This window comes from Sapajus apella, unplaced genomic scaffold (genome assembly GCF_009761245.1).
Source record: "Sapajus apella isolate SASKATOON/1434 unplaced genomic scaffold, GSC_monkey_1.0 scaffold46, whole genome shotgun sequence".
Classification (NCBI taxonomy): Eukaryota; Metazoa; Chordata; class Mammalia; order Primates; family Cebidae; genus Sapajus; species Sapajus apella.
Window position 1 is genome coordinate 7,577,834 of NW_022436986.1, and position 15,402 is coordinate 7,593,235.

At 39.0% G+C, this 15,402-nt stretch overlaps 1 protein-coding gene and 1 long non-coding RNA gene across 2 annotated transcripts in view; one reads left to right on the forward strand and one right to left on the reverse strand.

The window, feature by feature from the left end:
* The window catches only part of PLPPR1 (phospholipid phosphatase related 1), a 301,254-nt gene that overhangs the window by 214,482 nt on the left and 71,370 nt on the right, over window positions 1-15,402 (forward strand). The gene's annotated exons all lie outside the window — the stretch shown is intronic.
* LOC116524779 lies at window positions 1,535-7,910 on the reverse strand. The gene is made up of 3 exons (XR_004257486.1): window positions 5,237-7,910; window positions 4,608-4,764; window positions 1,535-2,487 (listed from the first exon to the last, which is right to left on the reverse strand). It is a non-coding gene; the product is annotated as an uncharacterized LOC116524779 (long non-coding RNA).

The window sequence follows — 15,402 nt, forward strand, 5'->3', positions numbered from 1 at the left end:
TTTATTAAAAACTACAAGTCAACTAAAAGAAAAATATAATGCAAAGAACACATAAATTGGCATTTTATTAAAGAGGAAACAGAAAGGGTAAATACATATATGAAAAAGATAGTCAATCTTATCGGTCATTAGAGAAGTGCAACTTAAGAATACAATATGCCTACTAGTACTGTATTTACTAGCTGAAAGACTACACCAAGAATTCTAAAACCCTGCTGCTGCACATGGAAAAGAAAAACCACTTTAAACACAATTTGGTATTAGCTTACAAAGTTGAGCATGTATATTAACCTATGTTCCAGAAACTCCACTTGTAATCACTTGCCCTAAATAAACTTTATAATATCTCATTAGACATGATCAAGATAATTCATAGCAATTTTACCTTATACCAAAAAAAAAAAAGACTCAATTTAAACAATATAAATAAATGAACTTCAGCTACAGGCAAGAATGTAGATGAATATTGGAATATAATGTACTGTGAAAAAAACAAGACTGATATATCATTTTTATTTAAATGTGTAATTTAGGTAAACATACAATGTGCAATGAAATGATAAATATAAAATTTAGAAAAATGGTGACTTCTTTGGACAATGTATCAGATTAGGGTTGCAACAAGATACAGTAGGCTAAGATTAGAGCTGTATATACAAGAAGTCTCTATGTCACTGATGGTGTCCTACTTCAAAAATTTGGTAGTATGTCTTTTTATTATGTGCACAAGTTGCACTGTATATTTTTTCTAGTGCATATCAAGTATTAAACACTAAAAAAGTAAGAATCCACTGGACTTGGGAGAGTTCTGTATTCTTACCCAAGTTATTTTGCTAACTTTCGCTGGAACCACAAACAAGTTACTTGTCTGAGCTTTGGTTCTCTCATCTGTAACTGGAAAGACTGGGTAATTTCTAAAGTGCCTTCCATTTCCAACAATTTTTAATCCCATGAGCCAAAGAACTAACATTGTATTTAAGTCAGGGAACTTCCCCAAGTACCTTTCAAATTACATATTTTGACATAGACTCAAAATAGGGAAAAGGAACAAAGAATATTAATCTGCCAAGTTATACTTAATGCATGGAAAATCCAAATAAGGAGAGACATATAAACAAGGTTTTATTTGGTTATTTGAAACTATATTGTTTTACCTCTGAGTCAGAGAGCTTCTTGACCGTAATCTCCCATATACCTTTCAAAATTGAAAAAAATAATATAAAAATAAGGATTTGGGCCGGGCGCGGTGGCTCACGCCTGTAATCCCAGCACTTTGGGAGGCCGAGGCGGGTGGATCACGAGGTCAACAGATCGAGACCATCCTGGTCAACATGGTGAAACCCCGTCTCTACTAAAACTACAAAAAATTAGCTGGGCATGGTGGCACGTGCCTGTAATCCCAGCTACTCAGGAGGCTGAGGCAGGAGAATTGCCTGAACCCAGGAGGCGGAGGTTGCGGTGAGCCGAGATCGCGCCATTGCACTCCAGCCTGGGTAACAAGAGTGAAACTCTGTCTCAAAAAAAATAAATAAATAAAAATAAGGATTTGTATAAACACTGAAAACTAGAGAAAAATAATACTCAAATGCCAAAAGTCTCAGTAAATATCTCCAGATATGGCACAGATTTGCTCATAGGAAGAGAGAAGACACTGAGGCCAACTTAAAAAACTTCCTGCCCACCGTAAGCAGTAATAGCACTTGAAATAAAATCAGAACTCCTTAGAAAAATCCCATTAACATTCCCTAATTAAGAGGAAAGAGATAGACTGTGAGACATACAGACTCAAACCACTTTGACCTTTCACCAATGCTGATCAACATGATAGCAAATGATAACAGCATATTTATAGTGCATACTATATGCCAGAGATAGTTCTGAGCTCTTCAGATATTAGCTTATTTAATTTTCATATTAGCCCCCAGTCGGTAGATACTAGTGTTTCCCTTTTACAGATGAAGGATCTGAGGTATAAAGAATTTAAGTGATGATTCTCTATAGTTAGTGAGTGGCAGAGGCAAGATGCGAACCCAATCTTTTTGCTTCTAGCATCTGGTGCCTTAATCACAGAATTATAGTATTCCTCAAAGGCAAAAGAAAGTAGCTGTATCTGGTGTCCATCATTGTAATAACTCTGTGTAACAAACCAATCCAAAACTCAGTGACATATAACAGTAGGCATTTATTCAGCTTATCAGTTTGTAAGCTGATTGTTTAGACTGTACTGGGCCATTCTTCTGGTCTTGCCTGGGGACACAACTAGGTCTCAGAGTTGACTGGCTATTGTCTGTGGTGCGCATATCTGGGAGTTATTTTAGTATCACCTGCGTGACTCAGCTCTCTTCTCTGAATCTTCCACATGCTTCCAGCTGGCTAACCTAGGCATGTTATCCTGGCAGACGTGCAAGAGCAGGTATGAACTCTCAAATGGCTCTGCTTGTAGCCTTATCAGCACACATCTCCACTGGCCAAAATATGTCACTCTTCCTATTTAGTGAGAGAAACTATAAGGAAAATGGCATGTGTGTAGGCGAGGTCTCATAGAAGAATTACCGCAGAAGCTGTTCTGTGCACCTGTTAACATGGCTATTATATGCATTATTAATTTACCATAATAGCCGTGCTAAGAGGTGCACAGAGCAGCTTCTGTGGTAATGACAAGGCTCCTTCCTGAAGCCATGGGCAGTAGCTTCTGGAAGGAGGGAAGCCCAACAGTATGTCATTTGGATCCAAGCTTTAAGACAACTAGATTCAGAAATGTGGCCTTCATGGAAGCTTTTTCAATGAGAGAGAAAAAAAACAGAAGCAGTAATGCAAAGACAACTCCAAAGCCCTTCCATTCCTCCCTTCCTGAGGCTTCTAGATGACCGCAGTGGGTACTTACATCAACCTCTTAACATCTGAGAAGAGAATTTGCACAGCTACCATAGAGAAAGGAAGGGGGCCTAAAGAGAGATTTATGAGGAACAGTGTTTTCAGTTTCTAATAGGATTCAGTTACCACATGGCACTCTGCAGAGCATCTCTGGTTGGCGGTTGTCTTTAGGCACTTGAGAGAATGTGGGTGTGCGGTAGTCTGGGTATGGGCACCCATCTGGCTGCTCATGTCTGAATCTTTCCTTTCCATTCTTACTTTCACCATTTACTAACCAAGCACACATAGAGCGGTTACCATGTACCAGACTCTGGAAACATATGAGCTGTGCTGTGTTCTCAATCACTGAGGATCTTTTAGTCTGGAGCGCTCATTTTTCACCGTCTCCCAAGTAGAGGGATGTGTCTTTCAGGCCCAGGGTGCTCCTGGAAATATTTGTAGGAATTAAAGCAGCCTGGTTATTGTTGTTTTGTTTCCTAAGACTCCTCAGTCCCTGAACATGCTGAGTGAGTATAGCCTCTTCTTAACTATATCCAGCTAAATTTTTTTCTGATTCTCAGGGATTCGAGTTCTTATTCTCCTTCATAGAAAATAAGCTCTGTTCAGGAAAGGGGTGGCCTAAGTCTGGGTGAGCTCATATAGCAATACTAACCGTTTTCAGGATCCACTTCTGGGGATAGTAGGTTGTGAGGTACAAGGTGTCAGGTGTGATGAAGCTCAGACCAGCTCCCCGACTACACACCCTAGTTATGGCAGTTCTGACATCAAAGATGTCAAAAATGTGAAGTCACCATTGGATGATCTTTTATACACTGAGTTCCTACCGTCTGGTGGCCATTGCAAGAGGTCAAAAAGCAGGCGGTCAAAAATGAAAAGGTACCCTGTCATGAACAATATTAAATATCTAAGATTTATAACTGCCTGAACCTTTTTAGCTCAGTGTTCTTGGCCTAAGTCAAATGCTCTAAATGTATCTTATAAAGTAATTTCACATTTCATTGAATAAATTTCAACTGCAAATACCAACAAGGCATGCTCACGCTAAGAATCCTAGTATAATAGAGTATTTAGAGAGCCAAATGATACAGATAATGCATTGTGCTATGTTCAGAAAGTTTTAAAGAGGAACAATCATTTTAAAAAGAACCAGAAATCAATCCGATAAAATAAAAGTGAGAAAAGGAGGCTTAGAATACTTTTCAGAAACTCCAGTCAAGCATGGACTTCCATAGAGTGACAGTTTTTCATACAAATCAGGAGATTATGAGCTCTGAGATCCTTTCCCCTATCATGTTTATTAGAATAATTATTTCTCTAATTCAGATTTCTAAGCAGCTTAATTCCTGTTCTTATTTCGATTTACAGAGGACAACAAAAATGCTGTATCTGCTCCAAGTCTGCTTCTCCAGATGAAACTTTAAATGACTCCAAGCTCTGAGCTTATGTGGTTGACCAAATTGGTTAGCATTCATTCTAAATATAAGAAGGTGAAGAAAGCCTTTCCCAGGCAGAAACTTAAAAAGTGGTCTTAAGATTGTTAAGGGAGTATAAGAACATCTTCCTAACAAAATACATCTGGGAACAACTTAATCTAATATTAGAAGTTAAAAACCAAAACAAATCTTTGCTGCACTCAATGCCATGAGTTTTGTAGAATCACCATGATTACACCAAATTCCATGCAAACTTCATAATATGCCAGCAAGTATTAGGTGACAGATTTGAGGATGTACCTGTGGCAGGAGATACCCATCCTGACTGAAGCCATTTGGCTTCCTACAAAATCAAACCATCAGTGAGCAAATGTCTAGCAGTATCTCATGGTAGATTGCCTCTTGTCCTCTCTTCTGGAGAAGATACTTTGAAACCAGAGTTTTCTCATGTCAGGACCTTGTATGTATAATAAGTGAGCATAGAAATCATTCAAGCATGTATTTAAAACCCCATGACATTCTATCCCATTTCAGAACCTACTTTATGTATCTTAAAAGGTGGCACCACTTGTGTTATCAGGGGTGGCCCAATTCTCAATAATTGGTAATGACTGTCTGGAGTACTATGTGGAAAAGATCAACAGGAAAGAGTCCCCCAAATTAGCACATCTGACATAATCATGGATGGAGAAGGGTGGCACATATAGCATGTGTTTGTCATTTCTAGTTCTGCTGACTCTATATTAATTTTTTCCTCACATTTTCTCACTTCTTTAAACACAGAGGAAATACAAGCCTGGTTGGGTTGTGGGAAACAGATCCCCCACATTTTGAACAATGAAGATGGTCTAATATGTGTCTGATTGTTTAGTTTGTTATGTGAATGTTTTAAATACCCAACATAGGAATACTAGAAGTGGACAGCTGACCTTTGCTCTGCAGACAGAGAAGATGCAACTCCTAGAATCCCAAAGAGCAAGAAAAGGGTTTGCATCTGGCACGTCTCTTCTTATCCCTTGCTGGACAGTAGGCACAGCTCTATTTGAGGGCTTGTGTTTTCTGGAGATGACTGCTTTCCTTTCTTTACATTGTTGTCCATACCCAGTACAATAGTAGGGGTTCAACTGATATTTTTTGCAGTAAGAGTTAAATCCATGCTGCCTAGTGCTAGATTGCCACAAAGTAGGAAACACGTTACACAATAAAAGTGTTTTTTAAATGATTGCATTTCTACATTAGTACCAAAGGCTTAATTTTTCCCCCAATTTATAGCACAACATGGAAGAGCATAATGCAGAAGAGCTGGCTCCTCCTCCCTTCTCAATACAGCCCCACCATTCGGCCTCAAAGAACATTGGGACTAATTCTGTCATGCGCTTTGTTCCTATCTGTATTAACCACAATTAGAAAATAAAGACTCCAGGTCCTCTCCCACCCTGTGGTCTCTTGTGCCCACACAGCTCTGTGCATCTCTGATTCCATCCCCCATCTTTTCAAAGAGCACCTTCTTATGCACATTCAAAGTTTGAGTTGCTCTGTGAACTCCAGAACACACTTGCAATCAGCAAAGTCCATTATATTTTCAATCTTGTCTGAATAGTACCTTCCCTTTCCTACTGGAAATCTGGCTCTCCTTAATTCTATTGCTTCCCTAGAGCCCTCCTAAGTGGCCATGTCTTATTTTCCACACCTCTTGTGCTACTGGACTTAGTGACAGGCTAAGTGTTGTTTTTGCTCCTCCTTGCTTCTTCCAGACTCATGTCCTGCTCGCCTCCTTAAAATCAATCTGCCTGGAAACTCATACTATCTAACCTAGGTCAGGTCAATGCTACTAACCCTGCCTCCTTGGTGCAGTTATACATAGTTCTAGACCCCAGCACCTCCCCTATTCTTTGGAGATTCTGGTCCTAGAACCATGGCTCATGGTTGCTTTCTCTCCAGCTCTATTCTTGTCATCACCTTTTTTAGTCTCATCTCCTGGTCTTCTCTTCATTCTATATGTTCACTAACTAGCTGATCACATACTCTGATGACCCCCCAAATATATCCTAACCAAAAACTGTCTTCAACTCATATTTCAGCTGCCTCCTTCCTACCTCGCTTGGATGTCGAACAGGCATATCAAAATGTATATGTTCAAAATTAAACTTATTTAATTTTAATCCCATAGCCCCCAAATTTCTTCCTTTTAGAACCTCTCCCATGTAGGCAGAGACTTCATTTTGGGGCACTGCTATTTCTCTACTGCCTGGCATATAGTAGGTGCTCAGTACATGTTTAGTTAATGAATCATTTTATATTTTCACAATAATAGTTTAAACTGTTGTAAAGCAGGGTGTTTCACTTCTGCTTTCTTGTGAGAGAGCAAGCTAGATAAAATGTTGTGAGCTTGCTCTGGAAATGCAATAGCACAGCAGTGTTAGAGGTAGTCTGAGTTGGTAACTGATGTGTAAACAAACCTTTGTACCAAATCTGACTTCTGCCTACCATCTCCTGCTCTAGTCTCGTATAGATTACCACCAGGGTCAACCTCTTCAATGACAGATTTGACCATGCCACTACCTTGCTCAAAGTCCTTTGGAGTATATAAAGAAATTTAACTTCCTCCACCTGGCATCCAAAGGTCTCCTTTCTTTGAGTTTCCACCTATTACTTCTCCACCTTCATCCTGAGATAAGGCTTTTAATTCAAGCAACATCATAACTGTGACTCTGGTCCCTTGTGTTCATCAGGACTTCTTGGCTAGAAATGACAGAAATGAGATAGGCTTAGCAAAGAAGAGAATGTATTGTCTCGTAGCTGTAAATACGTCTCTGTACTGATAAAGATGGTTGGTCACAATGTATTGTTGAGAGAAAAGTAAGCTATAGATTAGTATGTATACTGTGATTCTATTTTATATATTTTTTAATCTTCCTATGGTTGAGTGTGTTTATATGCCTGAGAACAAAAAGAGTCTGGAAGACTATGCACCAAATGTTAGTAATAATTAGCCTTTAGTGAGTAAAAAATCCTGATGTTTTCCAATTTACATATTTATATATTAGAATATCATGAAAACTGTTTAAACTTATGCTTGCTTCATGGTATCACCCTGTTAATGCAATGCCATCATATACCATCCAATATGGAGCCAGTGGCTAGGTATGGCCACTTAAATTTAAAAGTGAAATAAAAAAATTCCATCCCTCAGTTGCACTAGCCACATTTCAAGTGCTCAAGAGCCACCTATAGCTAGTGGCTGCCACATTGAGTGCACAGGTATCAAATATTTCCATAAACGCACAGTGTTACTCCCACAATGTGAAACACCTGTCAAGCTAGATGAACTAGATGTTCACCTGATTGCTTTCTCTAGTATAATTGGCGTCGTTTAGATGCAGCCAGAGGGAAGCAGGTGCAGGCCTGATCACTTGTGATCTGACAGCCACCAGGAGTTCGACTGAACTCCCAATCTGTTCATTTATGCAGGATCTTTAAATGTGTGTGGAAAAGACATTAGCTTAGAGGCAACCTGTTGAGTAATTTCAAAGGGAAATAAGAAAAATCTTTACCCAGTAATTTTTAAAGGAAAATGACAACATCTGAGTCTCTGCAACATTGAGATTTTTTTTTTTTTTTTTTTTTTTGAGACGGAGTTTCGCTCTTGTTACCCAGGCTGGAGTGCAATGGCGCGATCTCGGCTCACCGCAACCTCCGCCTCCTGGGTTCAGGCAATTCTCCTGCCTCAGCCTCCTGAGTAGCTGGGATTACAGGCAAGCGCCACCATGCCCATCTAATTTTTTGTAGTTTTAGTAGAGACGGGGTTTCACCATGTTGACCAGGATGGTCTCGATCTGTTGACCTCGTGATCCACCCGCCTCGGCCTCCCAAAGTGCTGAGATTACAGGCGTGAGCCACCGCGCCCGGCTAATGACATTGAGATTTACCTGTTTTAATTAGAAAAACAAACTGACCTGAGAGACTGTTTTTCCTTTTTGTCTTATTTGCCTAATTCCCAAGTAATTTGGCCATGCTTATGGAGAAAGAAGAATCATTTTCCTATCTGGCAAGGAAATTTAAATGGTACTATAAGTACTTCTGTTTGAAATTGTTTGAAAGCAAACAGAAAACTCTTACCATGTTTCCTAAGTTTTTTTAATTTGAATCTTTAACATTTGCTCCATGTGGCATGCAGAAAACTCAGTGTTTATGTTTTCATTCTAAGGTGGAATCATAAGATCATTTTTTCGTGGTTGTGGACTTTTGTGCAAGAGTCAATGGTAATCGGATATCTTTTTTTTTTTTTTTAAATAAAAGATTAAGAATGCATTAATGGCTGGGTGTGGTGGCTCATTCCTGTAATCCCAGCACTTTGGGAGGCCAAGGTGGGTGGATCATTTGAGGTTAGGAGTTTGAGACCAGCCTGGTAAAACCCCGTCTCTACTAAAAATACAAAATGAGCCAGGCATGGTGGCATATGCCTGTAATTTCAGCTAATCAGGAGGCCGAGGTACAAGAATAACATGAACCCAGGAGGCGGAGGCTGCAGTGAGCCCCGATCATGCCACTGCACTCCAGCATGAGCAACAGAGTGAGACCCTGTCTCCAAAAACAAAAAAGAATGCATTAGCATGCAGCATGATTCTTATTTTCCACTCATTCTGTTTCTTTTTCAACAAGTCAGATTTATTACAACCACAGATTGAAAAAGACAGTATTTTGGGTCAATTATCAAATGCTGTCTTTTATTCAACATAACACCTTCTAAGTCTATAGGATGCTAAATATTCATTCATTGGCTCTATTTGATCTTTGGATCTACCAAATTGAATTGATTATACTGCCCAATATGTGATACAGTCATTTGATAATTTGCCCTTACCATCCCCTATCCTGACTCTAATGCATTTTTATATGCCCTTAAATAGGTGTACATCCTGAAAAGTAGGTAGTGTTTTTAGTACATGTTTTTAGTTCAGATAAAAATCATTGTACTACAGATCTTTCTCTGCTTTTTTACTTAAATGCTTTTAAGCTTTGTTTTTTTAATCTTTTTGGTCAGTGGAATATGATTAAGAGTGGAAAATCTAGACCAGCAGTCTCCAACCTTTTTGGTACCAGGGACCAATTTTCCTGATTTTCCATAGACCAGGGGTAGGGATGTTTTTGGGATGATTCAAGCACATTACATTTATTGTGTGCTTTATTATTATTACAATGTAGTATATAATGAAACAGACAACTCACCATATGTGGAATCACTGGAAGCCCTTAGCTTGTTTTCTTGCAATTAGATAGTCTATCTGAGGGTGATGCAGTGACAAATCATCATGCATTAGATTCTCATAAAGATGGGTGCAGCCTCAATCCCTCACATGCGCAGTTCACAATAACATTCATGCTCCTATGAGATCTCATGTCACCGCTGACTTGACAGGAGCCAGAGCTCAGGTGGTAGTGTGAGCAATGGGGAGCAGCTATAAATACAGATGAAGCTTCACTCACTTGCCTGCTGCTTACCTCCTGCTGTGTGGCCCAGTTCCTATCAGGCCACAGTTCCTATCAGATGGTACCACATAGGGTGACTGCTGGCTCTTCCATACTATGTGACCTTATGCTAATTACTTAAACTCTCTGATCCTCATGTTCCTTTCCTGTAAAATAGAGTTACTAATATTCACTTTTTAAAAATGTAAGGAGTGAATGAATTAATGTGTGCAAAGAACTTAGAAAAGTATTAGACATTTACTAAGAGCCACTTATATGTTTTACTTTATGAAAATCTAATACATTATTTCTGACTATCACATAATATTCCATCATATGCAGTACTTCATTTTACTTATTTTCCTGTTCCTTCCAAATTTTTAACCAAAAGTAACACTATATAGATATCCTTATGTATTTCCTTGCACAAACCTATGGGATATATACCAATGAGCGAAACTACTGGATTATCAGGCATGTGCACACTACATTTTCTCCAGGCAGTGCCAGATTGATTGCCCTCCAAAAAATCTGTGCCAACTTAAAATCTCTTGGCTGTGCATGGTGTTTCCATTTGCCTATCTTCTCATCAACACTTGTTATTATCTAACTTTCAAATTTGTGCCAATTTGATTAGACATAAAAGTGGCATGTCAATATTATTTTGATTTGCATTTCCCTATTAGGGAGCTCATGCACATGAAAGTTAGTCATTTGGATTTCTCTAGCATTGGGCTGGTAAATGTTTAACTCCTGGCTTTAGGGGATGACGAAAGAGAAGGGAGCCTGATTTGTTGTGCAGTTTGTCAATTTCCATGGTATAAATACTGCAGCATGGCCAATTTCAAGCTACCCTTTAGCAACTAGCTAGTGAAATTTCATAATAGGCTCTCATAAGATGGCATAACACAGCTCCAGGACACCATTGGATTGTCCCTTCTAGAAATGGCTTATTCATAACTTTTGCTCAGTTAATATTTGATTTCCTGTCTTACCCTTGTGGATTTACAGGAGTTTGTTATATGTATGTATATGTGTGTGTGTGTGTGTTAATTACATCTGTGTTTTGAAGATTGCAAATAATTTCTCCAACTCTGCAAGAGTTACTTTGTTAACTTCATTGAAGAGTTAGTTTACTGAACAGAATGCCTTGATGTAATCCATTATTTTCACTTTTTCCCCTTTGGCCTTTTGCTTTGGGGGAAGTCTTATTTAAGAAACGCATCTTACTCCAAATGCGTTTATCAGTATGTATTAAACATCAGTTTTCATTCTTGCTGCTTCAGATTCAAAGATGAGTCCTGAGGAGCTTGCAGTTTAGGGGCAAGAAAACAACATGCAACTGAATAGTGACAATACAATATAGAATGTGCTTATTGTTGCTACATTTGCAAATATTTAGATGTGCCTTTGCAAAGCAAAACAATTTTCCCCAATAGTGCATTTGTGTAAATGATTAAAGGTTTGAACTGCACAAGTCAGGAGAGGTAATATAATGACTCCTTATAACTTCACAAAGCATCCTAGCGTCTTGGGAATTTCCTCTTGTCTGCTTTGAGAAAGTTTTCCAAAGATAACAGAAGTTGAGATGACCTTACAGCAGTGATGAAGCCAAGTCCAGTCCATTGCTAACCCCTACTCTGGCCATACATATTTGCTGCTTCTCTGGTTAGTTTCCACTCCTGCTCCTCCCTGTGCTTCCTTGAAAAACAGCAGCAGCAAGTCTTGTATTATTCTCCTCTAACCCAACTGTTTGAGCTGCATTCTCCCTTTTGAAACTCTTTCTCCATATAGCTTATAAGCTTCAAAATAGGATAAATGTGTTTTACGTAATTTATAGAAACTCGAGTTTAATTTTTAAAATATTATATAGGTGTTACACATTCATAAAATGGTGTGATCACATAAAACTACACTCAGATAAGCCTTGAAAAAAATATTCCTAAGTCTTTTAGAGATATAGATGGCGATAGTGATGCTGAGCCTGACTGGGTTGAACAAGAGCTATCCTGAGAGGAGCTGAAGAGCTCCAAGCCATACTTTTCTAGGGTTGAGGGGGTGACCAGACTTGCCAGCAGCACTTCACCAGAATTGCTCCTAAGCGACCCAGAGATCCAAAAGGGATCTGTGTAATCGCAGAAATTCCAGGGGTGGTACTCATTGTGAAGTGTGTTGTTGCTATTATTGTTTGCCACGTTCTTTCCTTCTCCTTTCTTAGCTTGCTATGACACACGCATAATAGTGAACAGTGTACCAAAGAACCTGATTTGGGGGTGGGTCCTTCTGCCTGAACTCTGAGATGGCATTTGTCTCTGAGTTCCGCAAAATGGTCCAAGCAAAATGTTCCTATTTCGTAACCACAATTGAGGTCGATGGTTCAGTGATCAAGAACAGAGAGTATATTTATCCTGGCAGAAATGAAGATTGTAGCAATATGAAAGTCTTTTTAATTTGATACCTGTAAACAGGTTGCTTTTAACACCCCGCAATGCAAATAAACAGTCATATTTTCATTCTCTTTCTCCCCCTTCCTTCTTCTTTCCAGCTCAGAAACTGTGACTGCATTTCCCAAATTCAGTTTCATGAATATTCTTTAAATTGATAATTAGTGCACCATGGAAAGAAAGGTGGAAAGAAAGCGGGGGAGGTTCTATGTTCAAATAAGTTTAAACGACCATACACTAAAATGCATTTCTGGGAATTCCACGATACCATTAGTCCCTGAGAATCTTCTAGTAACAAAATCTGTCAAATTGAGTGTAACCCAGGATTTCACAAACTTTTCCTGGCCATAGATATTTACCTCTCTGTCTCATGCCCCCATGCTCCCTCTTCTTTCCTGGAGCACTTATTACTATCTTTTATATTGGAGAACACATTTATATTAAACCAATAGTTTGGTTTAAATATGTCCCAAACAGTTGCTTTGAATAAACAAAAACTATACCACCCTCACTCACTTATTCAACCAATAGTTTTAAAAATACTACCTATTTAGTGCCTGGCTAAACTGGGGTTACAGATTTGAAGGCTCCTTTCCCTTCGGGCCTCACAGCTTGGTTGGTGGAGGGACACAGGAAAATTGGAATAGTCACTAATGCTAGAAGGGCAGAGTTCCTGGCAGGTATGCACAGGAGCTGTATAGGAGCACAGGAGTGAGCCATCACATTATGCTCGGAAGACTACACGCAATTTCAGGAGCTTTAGGGTTCATCTAAGCCTATGTCCATTCACCTGGGTTCTTCTTTATAATTCAACAACTAGTGTTTTATACTAGAATAGACTAATGATAGAAAACAAATTACATGCTCCTATCACCAAATAATGAGAAGTACAGAATCAAATATACCATAAAACCCCAAACAACTTAATCCCACTGTGTAACCCATCTGTAATGACTGGGCAAACTTCTTTCGTTGGGCTAAAATTCTATTTTTTTTAGATTAATTGGATTAATCTATTTTAAAATCCTTAAGTTATGTTTACTTTGGACTTACAACATTACACATTAAGGTTTTAATGTGGACATTATCACAGGATGAACAGGCCAAAAGAAGTAATTTTAAAAAGTTTACTTTCCTGTCTAGGTATAAGACTCAAAATGATTTGTTAGAACAAGGGAAAGGCTAAAAGCCACTTTTTTGACAGATAATTAAACCAGTCTTCCCAAAGTCAGTTCAGTATTCAGTTTTGCACAATGCCTAAAGTTACACAAGCCGTTAATGGTCCATCTAATACTGCATCCAGGTCTTTAAACTCCAAAGGCCATACCTTTCCATGACACCATGACAATCACTTCAAATGTCACTGCTGCCGCAACACTTCTGTCTCTCACAGTTAATATTTGCTTCTTGATGTCATCTGTGGTGTCTGTCTACCCTTCCATCTTTCTCAGCCACTGATCCATCCATCTGTCCAGGTATAACTACTAACCAGTTGTGTTGTAACACTGATAACATGGTCACATGCTCATAACCTTGAAAAACTAAGAACTTCTCTTTATATTTCTCTCATCCCTCTGAGGGGTTTGGCACATAATTGGTGTGTAGCAGGAGTTTGCTGACTTCTGTTACTTCACCAGAGAGACCTCAGGTTAGCACCGAAATCAACTGAGTTTTACAGAAGATATAGCAGAACTGTAAAATTTCTGACTACAGCGATCTCTGATGGATTGTGTCCATCCCCTCCCCCTCCTTTACCTACCTCGAACACGTGAATACATAAGTAAAATGCACAAGTCTTCCACAACCTTCTATTCACAGAATTCTCTTGGCTCATCCTCTCACCACCGTCACTTTCTCATACACACCGTGTGTATTCAGCTCTGCCCTTCTCTGAGGCAGCCCTGGGGAAGGGCAGAGCTCTTGAGCCTCTCAGGCTATAGTTCAATGCCTTTTGCTCTACTGATCCCTGTAATTATTATTAACTATCAGAACCTTGCTGTAGGATTTTATATTTATCCCAAATGTCAGAATCACTTTGAATTTTTAATCCTGCTTTCTCTGATATAGCTATGCCTGCCCGTTTTGTGTCACTATACATTTAACATTTCTTCTATGTATTCATCCATGTCATTGAATTAAAAAATCCCTAGCAGCAAAAGATCAAAGAGAAAATTTTGTAGCCCAGTTTAGTTTAACTAATACCCAATATTTATTCCTTCCTTCGTGTAGTTATAAATCTACTTAGTAATGTTATTATATGCTCTACATTTCTCCATATCATCCACCTATAAATAACCACCAAGACACTGGAGGAAGTACTAAATGAAGACAAGGATGTAGTATTTGCATTTATTCTTTGAGGACTGGCCAATTAAGAAGGTAAAGGCAGCCCAGGCAGAGAGGTAGACCTATGGATTCTCCACCAACAAAGGGGCCACTAATTAACTAAGATATTCCCCACTAACTGATGGGATTTGCTGGTTTGGAGTCTATTCAAATGTCAGGCTTATTCTATCCATGACCAAAACGTATGGGCAGGACAAAGGCCAGGGTGTTCGATGCAGAGAAAATTGCTAGATTTAATAGCTATGTCTTAATCTGGGCTGCTATAGCAAATCGTAATAGACTAGGTAGCATAAATGACCATATAGCTCATTGTTCTGAAAACTGGGAAGCCGAGATATATATGTAAGATGTACATTGGTTTGGCCCAGAAAGGAGGGACAGCTTGAAGCAGCGATGGGGCTTCCAGGTAATAGGTAGATAAGTAACAATTGGTTGCACTCTTTTGAGTTTCTGATTAGCCTTTCCAAAGGGAGCAAGCAGACGTGTATTTATCTCAGTGAGCAGAGGGATAACTTTGAATTCTGTCTGTCCTTTGTCCACAAGGCAATTCCTTGTGAGGGAGGCATGTAGCTTTTTAATCTTTTTTTTTTTAGAAATAGAATGAGAGGCAGATTTTCCTAAGCAGTTCCCAGCTTGACTTTTCCCTTTGGTTTAGTGATTTTGGGGTTCCAGGATTCATTTGTTTCACACTGCCTTCTTGCTATAACTTCACTGAGGCCGAGAGAGAGATCACCTCTCGCATGCCTCCTCTTGTAAGAACACTAATCCTATTTATGAGATGCGACCCCACCTCCAAATACCATCACACTGAGGATTTAGACTTTGAAATATGAATT